We start from the raw sequence: 21610 nt of genomic DNA, 5'->3' as shown, positions 1-21610 counted from the left end.
TGCTTTCTTTATAACTGTTGGTGTAGTTTTGAAATTTTGGGGTAAGTTATCATTGTTCCCCTTGAGTATGACATTCCAAATTTATCTAAACAACAAGAGTCTTAAGTATCTAATACAGTGACAATGTGAATTCCAAAAGTGTATCTTAACACAACTCCATAATGATACTAAAATAAACAAATTGGCAGCATTCACAATAGCATTTGAAAGATATCTGGGTCACATATCAAGGCTCTAGAATTTATTCAACTTTGGTAGGTCATTAGATATCAAATAGGTACAGGTTCAGGAAATAGGGAAAAGAAAGCTATTTACAGGAATACACTTAGCTTAACATTTGAAATGTTTTCAAAAATATATGAATTATTGTTCAAAAGTATTCTACAGTTATTTTTTAGATGTAATAAACAAAATGTCAAGGACAGAATTCATGCCATCTCTCTCATGAGAAAATGTTGTGCTGAAACTAACATGCTGTTGTTGATATATTTGTAACAATAGTAGCATGTTTTTAAATATAAAATTAGACATATTTAGGCTTTAGGCATAACATTAATTCTCTTTCTTGGTTTGTACTTGTTCTTGTTAATTATTTTTTTCATAAACAATAGAGGCCTTTGATTTTCATCTTATCTTTACCATGTTAAAGGTGTTTCTATTTTTACCAAGTGGTAGAATAAGTAAAGAAAATAATCTTATTGTCATGGTTATTTTGAAAACTTGTCTGCCAAGATATTTTCCAAAAGCACTTTGTTCTGTATTTGCTTCTCATAACTTTATCCTATTGTACTCTGATGATTATTCATATTTTCCTGTTTCATGTGCCTATACATTTTTAATACATTATTTTTGTGTCTTAAAAGTGTCTACCATTAACTGGCAATTTCTTCAGCTTTCTGAATACCTGTGTGTCTGTAAAGAAAGTCCTATGACTTTTCTCTAAGACACTTCCTATATAGAAGAATAGCTTCATGGTGAGCCCTTTTTGGACAAAACAGTTCTAAAATGTTTTGGGAAATTGTCAAAACAAATAATCAAAAAGCAAGAATTTAACCACTAGGAAGTTGTATCAGAAAAAAATATTTTTCCATTCTACCTAAATACAAATAAAAGCACTGGACACAATGCATATTACAAAATAAAAGATACACTCAGAGATGGAAGAATCAGATTTGTTCATCATGGTCTCTGAAGCCTAAGAACCATGCAATATTTATGATTCCTGACTTAGTTTTTATACTTGTATATCTCTGACTTGGAGATGAAGAAGCTGTCAACCAATAGGTGCTGACTAAATAAGTCCCACCCAAAACTTATTTTCTCTAGCTAGTCTAGCTGGGAAAGCAGTATCCTAGCAAGAGAAAAAAAAACTTTAAACCAATTTCAACAGTACAGCAACCTAGTGAACAACAATAAGAACACCAAAATGTGACACTGCCTCAGGCCAGCTTAAATCCAAGAGGCTCAGGAAGTGAGCCTTGACTTCCAATCTTAATGGGCCACAATGAGTTATCCTATTTTGTAAGTTGAGCCACTGTTAGAAAAAAAGAATCAGGTCAACTTCCAGTGCCCCAGCCTGTGATCACCTTTCAAGACTAAAGCATTATTAAAGATACCAATATAGAACTACCTTTCCTCTTTTAAAGACAAAGCCTTCCTCTGTTTACATAGTATCAGATGAGTTTAATTGACATTCAAGGTAGGCAAAGCACTGTTTATTAATAAGGCTACTCTATCCATGGTGTCAGTGGGGGTAAATAAGCGTATTTACTCACAGGCCAATGGAATACTGGCGAGAAAATCTTGACTTCTACTTGCCATCGGAAGGAATCAAGCAGCAACCTTCCCTGTTTTTCTTATAGAGCAGTGTCACAGACGTCCAGGTAAAACAGAAAGTTAAAATGAGATCACAAGTACAACAATATAATATAACTATGCCTATAAATTATTCAAAATTCATTTGTCATATAAAAGACCAGAAAAGTCACATAGAAGAAGAAAAAGAAAATTAATACCAAAGATCAATATAGCAGGACCCTAAATATTAGATGAAATTTAACCATGCTAAAATTTTTCAATAAGCAAATTAAATGTTTGTTTGGCTTAAATAAGAAATGTAAAAGGTCAGCAAAGAATTATAACTTTAGCATTGAAAAAACACAACGTACTTCAAAAATGAAAAGGAAATGAAAGTCTCCATGGATGAAAGAAGCTGTTGGAATTTATTAGAAGTAAATTTATTCTTAGAGTCTTTTAAGGAATTTTTCTAGCAGAAAGAAATAGTAAAAAGGGGACGTGTAAATATATCTTTTATTTTGCTGATATTTTTGTTTCAGAGGCTTAATGCTGAAGAAGTTCAGCCTTTATAGTTTTTTTCTGAACTCTGGCTGGCTGGTTCAAACCAGTTGTTTTGGCCCAAACCTCTCTCCAAGCTTCCTGATTGAAACTAGCTTCTCTCTGCTTCTGATTTAATTGCTCTGCTTGGCCTCAAGCTAATTCTGGACATATGTTATAATCATCTGACTCCTCATTCTCCAACTCATTCTGTCTTTACCTGTGTCTAGCTTGTTCTCTCTGTACCTGTCTCTGTAAAACTATCCTGTTAAAAACTGCCTCGAACTCCAGGAACTGCACTGCTAACTGCATTCCTCTAGACAGCCTCTCAATGCACTGACTCAACCAAGCTGATTGACTGGAGCTCAGGGATCTTCATGCCTCTGTCTTCTGGGTGCTGGAATTAAAGGCCATGTACCATCATGCATGGAACTAAGCTTCTCTTTACCTAAAAGTTGCTCTATACCAGGCTGGCCTTGAACTCAGAGATATGCTCACCTCTGTCTCCTGAGATTAAAGGCATGTCTGTATTCAAGGCAGATGACATAGATCTAGAAGGATTAGATCTGATCCCTTCCCAGAGCAGCCAAAAGATTAATTAAAATTCCTCTACAACAATGAAATTTCAAGAATGTAAACTAAACAGCAAACAAAAAAAAAAAAGTAAATACAATAGTTTTTTTCCTTCTTATCCGAGTTTATTAAATTCTATTGACAAATGAGCTAAAGTTATAAATGATGCAGAAAGATAATATAAATAACAAATGTGACATATACAGAAAATACACTTTAACTGGTCAATAATGATTCTTAACGTCTATCAGGATCTTGTTTTCATAACAAACAGAAATTAATAATGTTGATGATATTTAGAGTTAACTTAGGGGACATATGTTGGCAAGATGTTTTGTTTAGATGTGATAATATTCATATGTAACTCAACTTTGTAATTTAATTCTAGGAATAGAAACTACATACATAGTGTGTGTGCATTAAATTTGCACACAAGGTACATCTTGTGACAACAGCAACAAAGCAGTGTATATGATTATCAATAAGGACACAAGTAAATAGTCGGAGATATAGTTCAGCAATTAAGAGAGTTGGATGCTCTTCCAGATGACCCAGGTTTATTCTTATCAGCAACATGGTGGCTCACAGTCATCTGTAACTCCCTTTTCAGTACATCCAGTGACTTCATCCAGCCTTCATGAGCACTAGACACACATGTGATGTACAAATATGCATGCAGGCAAACATTCATATATATAATTTTAAAGACTATGGTTGAACCCATAGATTTATATTATTAAATATTTTATTTAAACTAGTCATGACCATTTTGAATAACAGCAGCCTACAAGACATATTTAAGTTTAAATGGAAACATTTTCTGCTTAGTTTCATTTAAAATAATTCTATATGTATAAGTATAGTTATGTACATAAAATGTATATGCTTTCAGGGCATGGAGTAGACTCCCATATATGAATATAATTTTCAAAAGACTATAAATTTGAAAGAGAGCAAACTGAAAGTATATATGGGAGACTTTGGATAGAGGAAAGGGATATAAATTATGCAATTACATAAGTATCTATCAGTGATATATATAATACATATCTATCTATATGTGTGTGTATGTGTGTGTGTATGTGTGTGTGTGCATGTGTGCTAGGGAGGTGCTTGTACCAGCAGACTGGTCCAAGGCCGAGCCTACTTTGTGAGTTGTAGGCCAAAAGACGAAAAAGAAAGGAAAGGAAGTAAAGTAAGGGAGAATGGAAGCTGAGGCCTTAGGAAGAACAAACAACTAAGACTTTGGCCTCCACACAACTATGCTCACAAGTACACACCTACTCACCAACATGCACACACATATGCACAAACATAATTATTAAATAATTAAAAGCAAATTAGTGAGAGGTATGATTGTGATTCTGTATATAACCATTGTCAGATTATCACACAATACACTAATCACTTATTATGGGGTAATTATGGGGTTATCTGTCTTCAGCACTATATAAAAGTACAGTACCCGTATTATATACACTAGATTTCAATAAGATGTGCCATATATTAATAGGTTTATTAAAATGCATTCCATAGTATTTACACAATGGTCAATCCAGGATGCCTTTCTTAAAATTATCCCCATTTTATGCAAAATGTGACTATGTGTGTAGATCTATGTAAGAACTTTGGAAGAAAACTCATAATTGATTAAAATGACTGACTATAAAAACAAGTGGTACAGTTTATGCAGTAATAAATTTTACCCTCAGTAAATTTATGTTATTTGAAGTTTAAGCAATGAGCTATAGATTACTCAAAAAACAAGTACATATAATATGTGACAGATTCCATTAATGTATTCCTGTCATCCCCAACTTCTCTGGATTGTGGACTCGTGGTGATTTTCAATAAATCCATCACACAGTATACATTTAACAACTTAAATTCTTCCCTGCTAATTTAAAGTTTGTATTTTTGCTGCTGCTAATGTGGTTCCATGGGATAGGGCTTGCCTGCCATATGAAAATTCCTGAGTACAATAACCAGAAGACCAAAAATGTACCTTTGTCAATTATAACATGTTTTCCTGATAAAAGTGTTAAGTTGTATATATAGCGTTTTGTGGTAGAGGTTATATTAAAAAAAAAAAAAGATGAAGAAGCACCAGCGGAGGGGAGATGGGGAGATGGTTCAAAAGGGAAGGATGCTTGATGTCAACCCTAGGAGCCTGAGTTCAATCCCCAATGTGGAAAGAGATAACAAACTACTGCAAGCAAGCTTTCCTTCACTCATGCACTATAGCTGTCTATTTACATGTGTGTATACTCACATGTGCAAATTAATTAATTAATTAATTAATTAATTTTTAAAAAATAGCACTAGGTACAATGGAAACATCAATTTTTGCAAAATTGGAGTGTACAGATTATTTCATTTAACAGAACTGAAATATTGTATGTGTTTATAAATCTGTATGTATATGTGTATCTCTGTGTGTGCATCTGAGTGTGTCATGTGAGTATTAAATATATCCACCATGATTATGTATGTTTATTTACATATGAATTTCATGGGAGTTGGTGTGCCTCTGTGTGTGTGCACTTTTGAGTGTGAAATACATGCACTACGATATGTGTATTTGTTTACATATAAATTTTATTGGAGTTGGAAATTATCAACATAAAGAACTATGTTTGGGGGCTAGCAAGATGGCTTTGTATGTCGAGGCACATTCTACAATGGCTGAATACATAAATTTGTTTCCTAGGACCCAATTCTAAGAGAAAAGCTATCATTTTCCTGTGGTTTGACTTCCAAATGTGCACATGACATGCGTGGGACCCTCTCTCCTTCCTAAATGTTGAAAGTTAAAAATGTGAATCAAAAAATAAGAGCTAATCTCTCATGTCATATACCTACATTAATAAACTGGAGTCATTTTTTGTAAGGAAGAACTTTTTGATAACAATATAATATCTTGGAAGCTTAAAACCATGAGGTCTTTCCACTCTGATGATTCATCCAATAATCTTATTAGGGAGATATGATTTTAAGACTGAAAAAAATATCTCCAGTTGAAATACATCATGCTAAAAGTATCAACATTGTTTAAAACACAATTTCAGTATAATTATCAAGACAGTGTTCCTGTAAATGCTAGAATATTTTGTTTGAAAAATAGAGGAAGAAGTTGAATTTATCTCTTTTGTAAATGGTCTTATCTCTTATAGATAGGTTATATTTCTTCTAACATTTAGAGAAAAGGTTATGGAATGATTCAGAAATGCATCCTTTATCTTTCAGTATGAATTCAAATAAGACAGAAGTCCTTTTGGTTAACAGTCATTCCTGTATCCTGGATCAAATGATCAAACAAAAAATAATTTTTGTGAGTTGATTTTGGATATCTCACAGGACTTTGAAATCTTCAAATGCCCCAAACCTTCCATTTCTTTGTTAGGGGAAAAAAAAAACTGCACAAGAAAACAAATCTTGTTCAGTGTGCAAATGGAGCATCTGTGGTGTTTCATGTGAGATCTGGCTTCCCTAGCTGTTTAATGAAGGCAGAAGGTCCTGGCAAGTTCAACCAAGTGAACTTGAGCAGCCATCTGTATACCCTCTTTAAGTCTCACTGAAACCATTAATTGAACTGAATAAAGAAGAGCAATGGCATTGGGACACAGGAAGCCAAAGTTAACAGACAATAAATCAACAAAAGACAAGTGCTGAGAGCATCATCTAAGAAGCTGGGAAATGAGTGTGAAAACTCAAACACAGGAGAACAAGAGACAAAGTGGGAGAACAACAGAAGGCAGAAAATAAATAACTTCTAACTTAAAGGAATTTTAGGCACGACAGACTTTAGAAAGTGCAGGATAGCTAAGAACAAAAATGAAAAAAAGAAGAAGAGAAGAAAAGAAGTATGGACTTTAGCTTTTAGGAACATCAGTGACACCCCCCCCCTCCTGATTTCCTCACCCAGGATCTTCAATCAGGATAGGTTTTTTTTTTTTTTTTTTTTTTTTTTTTTTTTTTACCACATTAATCATGTATAAAATGATACTTCCAGGAATAAAAGACTAAAGACATAGATACTATATAATATCAAGCAGTATGAAAAGTTAGGTAAAATAGAGGAAACTTTCACAAAAGTAGAATCAAAGCATGCCACACACACATACACACATACCACACACACAAAAATATATAAACACTGTGATGGTTTGTATATCCTTGGACCAGGGAGTGGCACCATCTGAAGGTGTGGCCTTGTTGCAATAGGTGTGACCTGGTTGGAATGGGTGTGTCACTGTGGGTGTGGGTATAAGATCCTCACCCTAGTTACCTGGAAGTCAGTCTTCCACTAGCAGCCTTTGGATGAAGACATAGAACTCTCGGCTCCTCCTGCGCCATGCCTGCCTGGATACTGCCATGCTCCCATCTTGCTGATAATGGACTGAATCTCTGAACCTGTAAGCCAGCCCCAATTAAATGTTGTTTTTTATAAGACTTACCTTGGTCATGGTGTCTGTTCACAGCAGTAAAACCCTAACTAAGACAAACACATACAAAAGATTTTTGCACCACACTTACAAACATACATACACATCTATACATATACATACATCACACATATACACACACCAAACACACATATATACACAGCAAATACACAGACACACACCACACACACACACACATGCGCGTGCGCAAAGATACACACATATATACAAATAAACATATACCACATATACACACACGCCATATATACATGCACATACATACATTCACACACAATATACACATATTACACATACATACACCACATCACACACACACACACACACACAAGCCAAACACTTACATACACACCACACACACATATACCACACATGTACACTCACATACTCACATATACCATACATATTCATACCCAATTACACACACCACAAATATACATAACCACATATACACACACACACATAATCAGATGACTATCAGAAGGATGTAAAACCTGAACACAGTACAGAAATCTAAATCTGAGTTGAAAGGCAGAAAGGACAAAAAGGATGAATTTTAATTGAAATGGCAGATACCCTGCTGTGTCCAACCACTAAGAAAGATTTAGTAGCAGGGAGACAGAGTAGAACTTGAAGCAGTAGTAAGAGTATAAAAGTATGTATATGGTTAATGTAAGATGCTTATTAATATCAAGGAAAATGAAAACACTATGCGAGAACAGTAATTATGCAAATTACCAACCTTAACACAAACATTAATCACAGACTCCTAACATATAATTGCATGATATTTGTCTAACTACAAGTAGGTTTGTGGATTGGTGGGAAGTTAAGTATGCATAGGTTATAAGATTTTAAAAACTTGCATATCTTTCATAGGATATTAAAGAAACAGTTTCAACTATTAAGTACAGCATACAATCATTTTATAATAGCATATATATATATATATATATATATATATATAATAGCTGAAACAGCTGAAAAAGGCTAACACTAAGTAAATAGAACTGAGAAAGGTATAGATAGAAAAGTGATATGCATTTAAAGAAATATATTTTTAAATCTGTTTATTCTACATGTGTAAATATTTTGCACATATATGCATATATTTATGTATGTGTATATATATATATATATATATATAATAGCTGAAACAGCTGAAAAAGGCTAACACTAAGTAAATAGAACTGAGAAAGGTATAGATAGAAAAGTGATATGCATTTAAAGAAATATATTTTTAAATCTGTTTATTCTACATGTGTAAATATTTTGCACATATATGCATATATTTATGTATATATATATATATATATATATATATATATATATATATGCACATCACATTGTGCCAACAGCCTGCAGAAGTCAGAACAATGTGTCAGATGTCTGAAATTATGAATAGGTACAAGGAACCATGTAGGTTCTGAAAATCAAACCCAGGGCCTCTGAAAGAGTAACAAATGATTTTAATCAATGACTCAACTCTTCAACCTTAGTGAGACTCAAGTTTTTGTTTTTGTTTTGTTTTGCTTAATGATTTATGGAGTTATTTTAAATTTTAATTCATATATTTGGATTACACTAAAAAACATTTAAGTAAATTGCTTTTGGATGAAGGGTTTGGAGTCACACATTTGCCTCAAGATGAAGTTTCAAATGTTATTTTTATCCTGCTTATAAAATCAACCTTTCACTCTTTTACGGTTGCTGAAAACACAAAATTCCTGAGTCGGAAATAATGGATTTTATTATTATGGTAAAACAAGCAAGAAGGATACTTCTCACCTCTCTCCAAGTCTCCCTGGACCAATGCAAGGAGTTTAGATGAATAAAAATGCACAGCCAGTTGTACAGTGACTCTGGAAGAGGGAGCTTGGAGAACATGCTATTTTTAGAGCAAACTGCAAACAAGCCTTCTCTTTTTCCAAGTAAGTGAACAATGTAATCCCATGTCAGAATGTTTGGAGAGTGTTTAATCCTTAGACATGGTACAGGTAAAATGCTGCCTGGGCTCTTAGTCTTAGTATTCACAGCAAGAGAAATGGAGAGAACAAGAGGCCCAGTGAAGACTAAATCCATCTTCTAGCTAATAATGAATATGAAATATGTATCATGGTAACAGGTATACAAAAGGCAGTAAGGTTTTTACTATTATTTTCTAAAACATAAAACAAAACAAGATGATGAAGCAGAAATATGGTGTTTCACCCAGTTCACTGACCAATATTGTGCACTGTTAGAACGTCCTGTGTAAACCTCAGTCTTATGACTTTTAAAATGGAGTAGAATATCCTCCTCACAAATTAGACAAGCACAACAGAGTCAAATATTAAATATTTGCTACACTAATAGCACACAAACAACACTGTGACCAATACTGCAGAAGCCTCCCTTTCAAATCAATAGGAACCTTTATTTCAGAAGTATTACACACATCATCAAATCTTATTACAAAAGCCTATATTCAACAAAACTGTTAAATCTAGATGAAACGGATGAGTTTCTACACAGATACCATGTACAAGGGTTAAATCAAACTCTTACTCTCTTACTCTTGCCTCTTGTCCTTGCTCCCCCTCTCTCCCCATTCCCTTTCACCCTCTCTCCATGTGGACATGGCCGGCTTCTACTTCTCTACGCTCTCTTTCTTTCTGCCTTTCTTTGCCTCTACTACTCTCTTAACTCCCCCCACCCCATGCCCTAAATGAACTCTATTTTTATACTAAAAAAAAAAAAGAGTTAAATCAATATTAGGTAAACTATCAAAACAGTCTCATAACCACTAAGGAAATAGAAGCACTCATTAAAAACCACTAACCCCCCCCCAAAACCCCTCAGGGCCAAAAGGACTTAGTGCAGAATTCTATGAAACTTCCAAAGAAGAGTTAAGAGAATACTCCTAAACTATTCCACAAAATAGGAACAGAAGGAACACTACCTAATTTGTTCTATGAAGCCACAGTTACTATGATATTTAAAGCACACAAAGACACACACACACACACACACATACACAAAAGAATTTCAGGCCAATTTCATTTATGAATATCAATGCAAAAATACTCGATAAAATTCTCACAAACTGAATTCAAGAACACATCAAAATGATCATTCACCATGATCAGGTAGGCTTCATCCCAGGGATGCAGTGATGGTTCAATATTTGGAAATCTATCAAGGTAATCCATTATATAAACAAATGCAAGGAAAAAAACCACACATGATTATCTCACTAGATGCTGAAAAAGTATTTGACAAAATACAACACCCCTAAAACACCCCTAATACAACACCCCTTCATGTTAAAAATCTTGGCGAAATCATGAATTCAAGGCACATACTTAAACATAATAAAAGCAATATACAGCAAACCAACAATTGAAGCAATCTTACTAAAATCAGGGAAAAGACAAAGGTACCCACCCTCTCCCTATTTTTTCAATATAGTACTCAAAGTTCCAGCTAAAGCAATTACACAACAAAGTAGGTCAAAGGGATGCAAATTGGAAAGGAAAAAGTTAAGGTATCACTATTTGTGGGTGATATGATAGTTTATATGCATGACCACAAGAATTCTACCAGAAAACGACTACAGCTGATAAACAACCTCAGGAAAGTGGCTTAATATAAAATTAACTCAAAGACAATCAGTAGCCTTCCTATGTACAAAGGATAAACAAGCTGAAAAAAAAAGTGGGGAACCAAACCCTCACCTAGTCACAAATAATATAAAATATCTTGGTTTAGCTCTAACCAAGCAAGTGAAAAATCAGTATGACAGGAACTTCAAGTCCCTGAAGAAAAAAAAAAAAAAAAAAAAAAAAACAAAAAACTGAAGAAGACCTCAGAGGATGCAAAGATAACTCATGCTCATGGATCTATAAAATTAACCTAGTAAAAATGATCATCTTACCATAAACAATCTACAGATTTAATGCAATCCCCATCAAAATTCCAACTCAATTGTTCAGAGTTAGAAAGAGCAATTCTCAAATTCATCTAGAATAACAAAAACCCAGGATAGCAAAAACTATTCTCAACAACAAAAGAACTTCAGGGGGAATCACCATCCTTGATCTCAAGCTCACTACAGAGCAATAGTGATAAAAAAAAATGCATGGTATTGGCACAGAGACAAACAGGTTGATCAATAGAATAAAATTCAAGGCTCAGAAATAAAACTACACACCTATGGTCACTGGATCTTTGACAAAGAAGCCAAAACAACCCAGTGGGAAAAAAAAAAAAAAGAAAGCATCTTCAACACATGATGCTCGTCTAACTTGCTGTCTGAATGTAGAAAAATGCAAATTGATCCGTTTTATCTCCTTGTATAAAGCTCATGTCCAAGTGGATTAATGACCTCCACATAAAATCTGATACATTGAATCTAATAGAAGAGAAAGTGGGAAATAGTCTCAAACACATTGATACAGTGGAAATTTTCCTGAACAGAACACCAGTGGCTCAGGCCATAAGATCAACAATTGACAAATAGGACTTCATAAAAACTGAAAAGCTTCTGTAAGGCAAAAGACACTGTCAATAGGACAAATTAGCAAACTATAGATTGGGGAAATAAATCTTTACTAACTCTACATCTGATAGAGGGTTAATATCCAAAATATACAAAGAACTCAAGAAATTAGATTCTAGAAAACCAAATAATCTAACTTTAAAAATGAGTATAGAACTAAATAGAGAATTCTCTGCTGAGGAATCTTGAATGGCCAAGAAACACATAAAGAAATGTTCAACATTCTTAGTCAGCAGGGGAATGCAAACCAAAACGACCCTGAGATTTACCTTACGCCAATCAGAATGGCTAAGATTAAAAAAAAAAAAAAAAACAAAAAAACCTCAGGTGACAGCAGCAGATACTGATAAGGATGTTGAGAAAGAGGAACATTTCTCCCTTGCTAGTGAGTATGCAAACTGGTACAGCCACCTTGGAAATCTACCCCGGAGGTTCCTCAGAAAAATTGGAAATAATTCTACCTGAAGACCCAGCCTACACGACTGTGCATATACCCAAAACATGCTCTGCAATATCACAAGGACTATGATATGTGCTCCACTATGTTTATAGCACCCTTATTTATAATAGCCAGAAGCTGGAAACAAGCCAGATTCCCCTCAATGAAAGAAAGAATAGAGAAAATGTGGTTCATTTACACAGTAGAATGCTACTGAGCTATTAAAAACGAGGACATCACAAATTTTGCAGGCAAATGGATGGACCCAGAAAATAACATCCTGAGTAAGGTAATCCAGTACTAAAAGGAGATATATGGCATGTACTCACTGATAAGTGAATATTAGCAAAAATGTTCAGAATACCCAAGATAAAACTCACATACCCTGAAGCTTAACAAGAAGGAAGGCCCAAGTGTGGATGCCTCAATCCCACTTAGAATGGGGAACAAAATAATCACTGAGGGCAAGAGGGCCCTGGGTAGGAAAGGGAATAAGGAAGCAAAAAAAGGGACAGAGTCAGGTATGGGGGAGAGAGGAGAGAAGCCCAGAGGGCCCAGAGAATAAATAGGGATATACAACAGTGTGGGGTGTGGAAGGAGGGAAACCACTAACTAGAAAGTCCCAGACACCAAGGATGTTGGAGACTCCCAGAACATAATGGAGATGACATTAGCTGAAATGCCCAATGCACGGGAGAAAGAACATGAAGAGACCACCTCCAGTAGATGAACCCCAGTTGAGGGATGGGGCCACCCATCATCCCAATATGTTTCTCAGATTGTTCCTGTCTAAAGAAAATGTAGGGACAAAAGATGGAGCAGAAACTGAAGAAGAGGCTATCCAGAGACAACCCCCCCACAACCTTGGGATCTATCCCATCGGCAGACACCAAACCCCAACACTATTGCTGATACCAAGATGTGCTTGCAGACAGTATCCTGGTATAGCTGTCCTCGGAAAGACTCTGCCAGCACCTACGACAGATGCAAATACTTATACACAACCAATTGGTCTAAGCCTGGGAACCCCAATAGAAGAGTTAGGGGAAGGATTGAAGAGCTGACAGGGACTGCAACTCCATAGGAAGAACAGCAGTATCAACTGTCAGGACTCCCTCAGAGCTCCCAGGGACTAAGCCACCAACCTAAGAATATACATGAGCTTGTCTGTGCCCCCTGCTATATATGTAACAGAGGACTGACTTCTCTGACCTCAGTGGGAAGGGATGTACTTGTTTTTGTAGATGTTCCAGAGAAGGGGGATGCTAGAGGGGTAAGATAGGAGTGGGTGGGGAAGGGTGTGGAGGAGCACATTATTACAGGCAAGGGGATCACGAATGGGGCTGGGCGTGAGTGAGGGGGGACCAGGAAGGGTGAGAACAATTGAAATGTAAATAAATAAAATAACTAATAAAAATAAGTGATATAAATACATTAGTATGAGATTGAAGAACCTCTTTCAAGACTCCTTAAATTGTTGAAAAAGAATCACTGTCTTTATGTTATCAAATTGCAAAATATTGTACAATATCATAATATGTATTTGAGCACAAAAATTATTACGCTCAACACATTTATGTTACACCAATAAAATGATACACCAATAGATGCAAAAGCATACTTTTTTTGATTCAAAAAGCTGTGATAGATTCAGAAAACATGTTTAATTTCAAATAGACATTGGGACAGACACATCACTACAAGCAATGCTATTTTATAAATGGATAATAATTAAATTTTAATGAGGCTAGTGATTTTCATAGATGAGTCAGCCTTTTGAAAATCATCACTGTTTCACGAAGCCAAGACGTCTTAGTGGGAGGAAGAAGTGCTAGATCCTGTTTATGTACCTCGTCTCAAAAAGAGAACTTGGTGTCCTCCTTAAACAAGAGGCCATTCATCTCCAAAACAGAATATGAGTCGTTGCTTCTGTGCTTCAGTTACCTTTGATGTGGTCAGAGCACATCTTTGGTTTACATGTAATATCTGGATAAACAGTCCCTCTGTATTACAACCAGGAGACACTTATTGGTTAATCAGTGTTTTGTTTAATCAATTATGTTTCACATTAAATAAAACAAAAGCAAAGCAAATAAATTGACTTTTATAGGAATGATTTACAACAGGTCTTTGGCAGATTGTTTTGCTTTACCCAATAACTCTTTTGAACTTGTTGTTGTTGGGATTGTGCAGCGACTCTCATTGTAAGTAGAGAAATAGCCAGGATATGAATTTGACAACACATGCACTGTGAGAGTGAGGAAAAGATTCTGAGGACAGCTTTTACTTCTCGAGGAAAGGTCAGAACGTTCTGCAAGTCAGCATAGGCAACTGGCTGGCAAAAGCCTTGGACATTTAGAGAATGAACGAATGCCTGTGAATTTCTGAATGTGCATGTCTCCTCTCTGCTGATAAGCTCTTTCACAAGGCAGGGAACGTTGTGTCCAGCTAGTTTTTAAATTGCATTTTGAAAAGAGAATGTTGAAATGCCATGCTATTACTTAATAACACTTAACCTAGTTGAGCCAGAAAATAAAAATAGCACTTTTACACATGGAGTCTTCTGATCATTTTAGTGTGTTAAGGACTGAATTGCCTTGATCCTCGAGAACTTGAATGAATTACTCAATAATCCTTCTGAGACTCTTAAAAATCCAGCATACCATGTGTCTATCCATTTATGTCTCCCAAACTCTGCTAATTGGACCTATGTCAGCAAAATAGTCACTGCATACTATATATCATTTCAACTGTATATCTATGCTTTACATAAAAATTCCATTTTAAAAATGTAGTTAGATTGCTAGTCATTTTTTGTTCAATATATATATATATATATATTGTTCAATATATATGACATATATATATATATATATGTCATATGAGATTTAATTATTTCATCTTTGTGCCCACACATTAGAATTTTGAGAAAGGGATTATGGAGGTTCAATAATCAGTCATTAAAATGTAACAACCATTCTGTATTCCCTATGTATCCAGTACTTTTCTAAGGGGATTCCACACCACCCATGATATCTCCCCTCAACTCTCCAGTAGGTATTTTTGCCATCTTCAGTTTAGATATGAGAAAGCTATTGTTTAGGGAGGCTAGAGTAATATGCCTGTTGTCACAAGCTCAGGTAAACTAACCACTTAGCAAGCTCATTCTTACAATAGGTTTCAGTAAGGAAATAAATATAAACGTGGCTGAGTGGGGTTTCTCAGAAAAGAATTTTGAAGAACATTGATCAGAGATCTGGATCACTTTCTCTTCTCTCCCACTTTTATAAAATACAAAGTCTTGGTAAAAATGAAAGATATATCAGTAATATGTTTTATATATATATATATATATATATATATATATATTCCATTACATTATACATATTATATGCACGTATATATGTATGTAGGCATAAATTTTCTGTAACCTACTTTTAATAAAGGTTGAACTTCTCCTCTAGATGACCACTCAACAGAGTTAGTGGAAAAGAAAAGTTATTAGGATACTAATATTATGATGTTGTTATTAGGATAAAGTTACTAGGACACTATTATTAGATACTAGAGAAGATTTCCTGACTCTGACAGGAACTTGAAGAATGCTCAAGCCAGAGTAAGATCCATTGCATACTCTGTTAGCAAACACTCAAGTTCTTCAGATATCCTGTGCTCAATGCCTCTCTATCCAGCAACAACTTCCCAGAGACAGCTGCAGAAATGCTCAGAATTGTCATGGAGGAAAATTTCTCTACATTCTGTCTCTCCACATGTACAACTTCCCTTTCCCATATACACTGTAACTTAAAGGACAGTAATATGATATTTAAATGAAATGCATCTTTTGAAATTTGGTAATTGTATAGAATCCACATCAATGTTTATCTCTTGGAAGATAATTCTCTCTTTGGAGAGCAATGTCTCTTCCAGGTATCTCTAATGTAAGGAAGTAAATGAATAAATATAGCAAAATATTTATAGGTGTGATGATACTTCAACATCTCCCCCACCAAAAATACATATATTTGTTTTTAAATATATGTTTATTTCAGAATAAATAACATTGGTTTTTATTTTTTATTTATTTATTTTTTTTACTAGATATTTTATTTACATTTCAAATGTTATCTCATTTCCTGGATTCCCTTCCAAAACAACTCTATCCACTATCCCCTCCCCCTGCTCACCAACCCACTCACTCCTGCTTCCTGGTCCTGGCATTCTCCTACACTGGGACATAGAGCCTTCACAGGAACAAGGGCCTCTTCCCATTGATAACCGACAAGGCCATCCTCTGATACATAAACAGCTGGAGCCATGAGTCCCACCATGTACTCTTTGCTTGGTAGTTTAGTCCCTGGGAGCTCTGTGGATACTGGTTAGTTCATATTGTTGTCCCTCCTATGGGGCTGCAAACCCCTTCAACAATTTGGATCCCTTCTCTAGCTCCTTCATTTGGGATTCTGTGTTCAGTCCAATGGTTGGCTGAGAGCATCAAACCCTGTATTTGTCAGGCACTGGCAGAGCCTCTCAGGAGACAGCTATAACAGTCGGTAAGCACTTGTTGGCATCCACAACAGTGTCTAACTTTGGTGATTGTATATGGGTTGGATCCCCAGATGGGGCAGTATCTGGATGGTCATACCTTCAGTTTCTGCTCCATACTTTGTGTCTGTAACTCTTTCCATGGGTAATTTGTCCCCCTTCTAAAAAGGGCCAAAGTATCCACACTGTAGTCTTCCTTCTTGAGTTTAATGTGGTTTGTGAATTGTATCTTGGGTATTCCGAGCTTCTAGGATAATATGCACTTATCAGTGAGTGCATACCATGTGTGTTCTTTTGTAACTGAGTTAGCTAAGTGAGGATGATATTGTCTAATTCCACCCATTTGCCTAAAAATTTCATGAAGTCATTGTTTTTAATAGCTGAGTAATACCCCACTGTATAAATGTACCACTTTTTCTGTATCCATTCTTCTGTTGAGGGATATCTGTGTTCTTTCCAGCTTCTGGCTATTATAAATAAGGCTGCTATGAACATAGCATGTGTCCTTATTACATGTTGGAGCATCTTCTGGGTATATGCCCAGGAGAGGTATTGCAGGATCCCCTAGTAGTACTTTATCCAGTTTTCCGAGGAACCACCAGACTGATTTCCAGAGTGCTTGTACCATCTTGCAATCCCACCAGCAATGGAGGAGTGTTCCTCTTTATCCACATCCTCACCAGTATCTGCTGTCTCCTGAGTTTTTGATCCTAGCTATTCTGACTGGTATGAGGTGGAATCTCAGGGATGTTTTGATTTGCATTTTCCTGATGACTAAGGATGTTGATCACTTCTTTAGTTGTTTCTCAACCATTCGGTATTCCTCAGTTGAGAATTTTTTGTTTAGCTCTGAACCCCATTTTTAATAGGGTTATTTGGCTCTCTGAATTCTAACTTCTTGAATTCTTTGTATATATTGGAAATAAGCCCTCTCTCAGATGTAGGATTGGTAAAAATCTTTTCCTGATCTGTTAGTTGCTTTTTTGTCCTATTGACAGTGTGCTTTGCCTTACAGAAGCTTTGCAATTTTATGAGCTCCCTTTTGTCAAATCTTAGCACATAAGCTATTGGTATTCTGTTCAAGAAATTTTCTCCTGTGCCCATGTGCTTGAGGCTCTTCCCCACTTTCTTTTCTATTAGTTTCAGTGTATCTGGATTTATGTGGAGGTCCTTGATGCACTTGGACTTGAGCTTTGTACAAGAAGAAAAGAATGGATCAATTTGCATTCTTCTACATGCTAAGTGCCAGTTGAGCCAGCACTATTTGTTGAAAATGCTGTCTTTTTTCCACTGGATGAATTTACCTCCTTTTTCAAAGATCAAGTGAGCATAGGTGTGTAGGTTCATTTCTGGGTCTTCAATTCTATTCTATTGATCTACCTGTCTGTCACTGTACCAATACCATGCAGTTTTTTTATCACAATTGCTCTGTAGTACAGCTTGAGGTTAGGGATGGTGATTCCTCCAGAATTTCTTTTATTATTTAAAATAGTTTCACTATCCTAGTTTTTTTTTTTTGTTATTCCAGATGAATTTCCAAATTGCTCTTTCTAACTCTGTAAACAATTGAATTGGAATTTTGATGGGAATTACACTGAATCTGTAGATTGCTTTCTGTAAGACGGACATTTTTACTATATTAATCCTGCCAATCCATGAACATGGGAGATCTTTCCATCTTCTGAGATCTTTCTGCAGAGACTTGAAGTTCTTGTCATACAGATTGTTCACTAGCTTAGTTAGAGTAACCCCAAGGTTTTTGATATTATTTGTAACAAGTGTGAAGGGTGTTGTTTTCCTAATTTCTCAGCCTGTTTATCCTTTGTGTAGAGGAGGCCACTGATTTGATTGAGTTAATTTTATATTCAGCTACTTTGCTGAAATACTTTATTAACTGTAGGAGTTCTCTGGTCATTTTTGGGGGGTCATTTAAGAATACTATCATATCACTGCAAATAGTGATATTTTGACTTCTTCCTTTCCAATTTGCATTCCTTTGATCTCCTTTTGTTTTCTAATTGCTCTGACTAGGACTTCAAGTACTATACCAAATAGGTAGGAAGAGAGGAGGTAACATTGTCTAGTCCCTGATTGTAGTGGTATTGCTTCAAGTTTCTATCCATTTTATTTGATGTTGCCTACTGGTTTGGCTGTACATTGCTTTTACTATGTTTAGGTATGGGCCTTGAATTCCTGATCTTTCCAAGACTTTTATCATGAAGGGGTTTTAGTTTTGTCAAATGGTTTTGCAGCATCTAATGAAGTGATGATGTGATTTTTTTTCTTTGAGTTTGTTTATATACTGGATTACATTGATGGATTTCCATATATTGAACCATCCCTGCATCCCTGGGATGAAGCCTACTTGATCATGATAGATGATCGTTTTGATGTGCTCTCGGATTCGGTTTGCAAGAATTTTATTGAGTATATTTGCATCAATATTCATAAGGGAAATTGATCTGAAATTCTCTTTCTTTGTTGGGTCTTTGTGTGGTTTAGGTATCAGAGTAATTGTGGCTTCATAGAACGAATTGGGTAGAGTACCTTCTGCTTCTATTTTGTGGAATAGTTTGAGGAGTATAGTTATTAGGTCAACTTTGAAGGCCTGATAGAACTCTGTTCTAAACCCATCTGGTCCTGGGCTTTCTTTGGTTGGGACACTTTTAATGACTCTTTCTATTTCTTTAGGGGATACAGGACTGTTTAGATTGTTTATCTGATCCTGATTTAACTTTGGTACCTGGTATATGTCCACAAAGTTGTCCATTACATCCAGATTTTCCAGTTTTGTTGAGTATTGGGTTTTGGAGGAGGATCTGATGAATTTTTTGGATTTCCTTGGCTTCTGTTGTTATGTCTTCCTTTTCATTTCTGATTTTATTAATTTGGATACTGTCTCTGTGCCCTCTAGTTAGTCTGACTAAGTGTTTATCTATTTTGTTAATTTTCTCAAAGAACCAGCTCCTGGTTGGGATCTGTTTCTTTTTTTTTTCTACTCAGTTGATTTCAGCTCTGAGTTTGAATATGTTCCTGATGTCTATTCCTCTTGGGTGTATTTGCTTCTGTTTGTTCTAGAACTTGCAGATGTGCTGTCAAGATGTTAGTGTATGCTCCCTCCAGTTTCTTTTTTGGAGGTACTCAGAGATATGAGTTTTCCTCTTAGCATTCCTTTCATTGTGTCCCATAAGTTTGGGTATGTTGTATCTTCATTTTCATTAAACTCTAAAAAGTCTTTAATTTCTTTCTTTATTTCTTCAGTGACCTAGCTTTCATTGAGTAGAGTGTTGTTCAGCTTCCACATGTATGTGGGTTTTCTATCGTTTATGCTGCTATCGAAGATCAGTCTTAGCCCGTGGTGATCTAATAAGATGCATGGGATCATTTCAATCTTCTTGTATCTGTTGAGGTATCAGTTTTGTGACTGTTTATATGGTCAATTTTGGAGAAAGTACTATGAGGTGCTTAGAAGAAGGTATATCCTTTTGTTTTAGGAGAAAATGTTCTACGGATATCTGTTAAATCCATTTGGTTAATAACTTCTGTTAGTTTCGCTGTGTCTCTGTTTAGTTTCTGTTTCCTTGATCTGTCTATTGCTGAGAGTAGGGTATTGAAATTTTCCACTATTATTGTGTGTGGTGCAATGTGTACTTTGAGCTTTAGTAAAGTTTCTTTTATGAATGTGGGTGCCCTTGCATTAGGAACATAGATATTCAGAATCCAGAGTTCTTTTGGATAGATTTTTCTTTTGATGAGTATGAAGTGTCCTACTTTTTTTTTTTTTTTGATAACATTAGGTTGGAAGTCGATTTTATTCGATATTAGAATGGCTACTCCACCTTGTTTCTTGGGACCATTTGCTGGGAGAATTGGTTTCCTTCCTTTTAATCTGAGGTCGTGCCTATCTTTGTCACTATCATGGGTTTCCTGTATGTAGCTAAATGTTGGGTCCTGTTTACATATCGAGTCTGTTAGTCTATGTCTTTTTATTGGGGAATTGAGTCCATTAATATTAGGAGATATTAAGGAAGAAAAGATTTTTGCTTCCTATTATTTTTGTTAGAGGCAGAATTATGGTTTTTGTGGCTATCTTTTTTTGGTTTTGTAAAAGAAGATTATTTTCTTGCTTTATCTAGGGTGTAGTTTCCCTTCTTGTGTTGGAGTTATCCATTTATTATCCTTTGAAGTGCTGGATTAGTGGAGAAATATTGTGTAAATTTGTTTTTTGTCATGGAACATCTTGGTTTCTCCATCTATGGTAATTGAGAGTTTTGCTGGGTATAATAGCCTGGGATGACATTAGTGCTCTCTTAGGGTCTGTATGACGTCTGCCCAGGATCTTCTGGCCTTCATCATCTCTAGCAAGAAGTCTGGTGTAATTCTAATAGGTCTGCCTTTATATGTTACTTGACCTTTTCCCTTACTGCTTTTAATATTCTTTCTTTGTTTTGTACATTTGGTATTTTGATTATTATGTGATGAGAGGAATTTCTTTTCTGTTCCAAAGTATTTGGTTTTCTGTAGGCTTCTTGTATGTTCATGGGTGTCTCTTTCTTTAGGTTAAGGAAGTTTTCTTCTATAGTTTTGTTGAAAATATTTACTGGCCCTTCAAGTTGGAAATATTCACTCTCTTCTATACCTATTATCATTAGGGTTGTTCTTCTCATTGTGTCCTGAATTTCCTGGATGTTTTGGTTAGGAGCTTTTTGCATTTTA

General features: G+C 35.5%; 1 protein-coding gene across 2 annotated transcripts in view; it reads left to right on the top strand.

Moving 5' to 3' along the window:
- The window catches only part of Glra3 (glycine receptor alpha 3), a 173231-nt gene that overhangs the window by 88787 nt on the left and 62834 nt on the right, over positions 1 to 21610 (top strand). The gene's annotated exons all lie outside the window — the stretch shown is intronic.

This window comes from Mus caroli, unplaced genomic scaffold (genome assembly GCF_978045245.1).
Source record: "Mus caroli unplaced genomic scaffold, Mus_caroli_1 scaffold_10, whole genome shotgun sequence".
Taxonomy (NCBI): Eukaryota; Metazoa; Chordata; class Mammalia; order Rodentia; family Muridae; genus Mus; species Mus caroli.
Note: the sequence above shows the minus strand (reverse complement) of the source record. Positions and strands in the feature narration are given on the sequence as shown.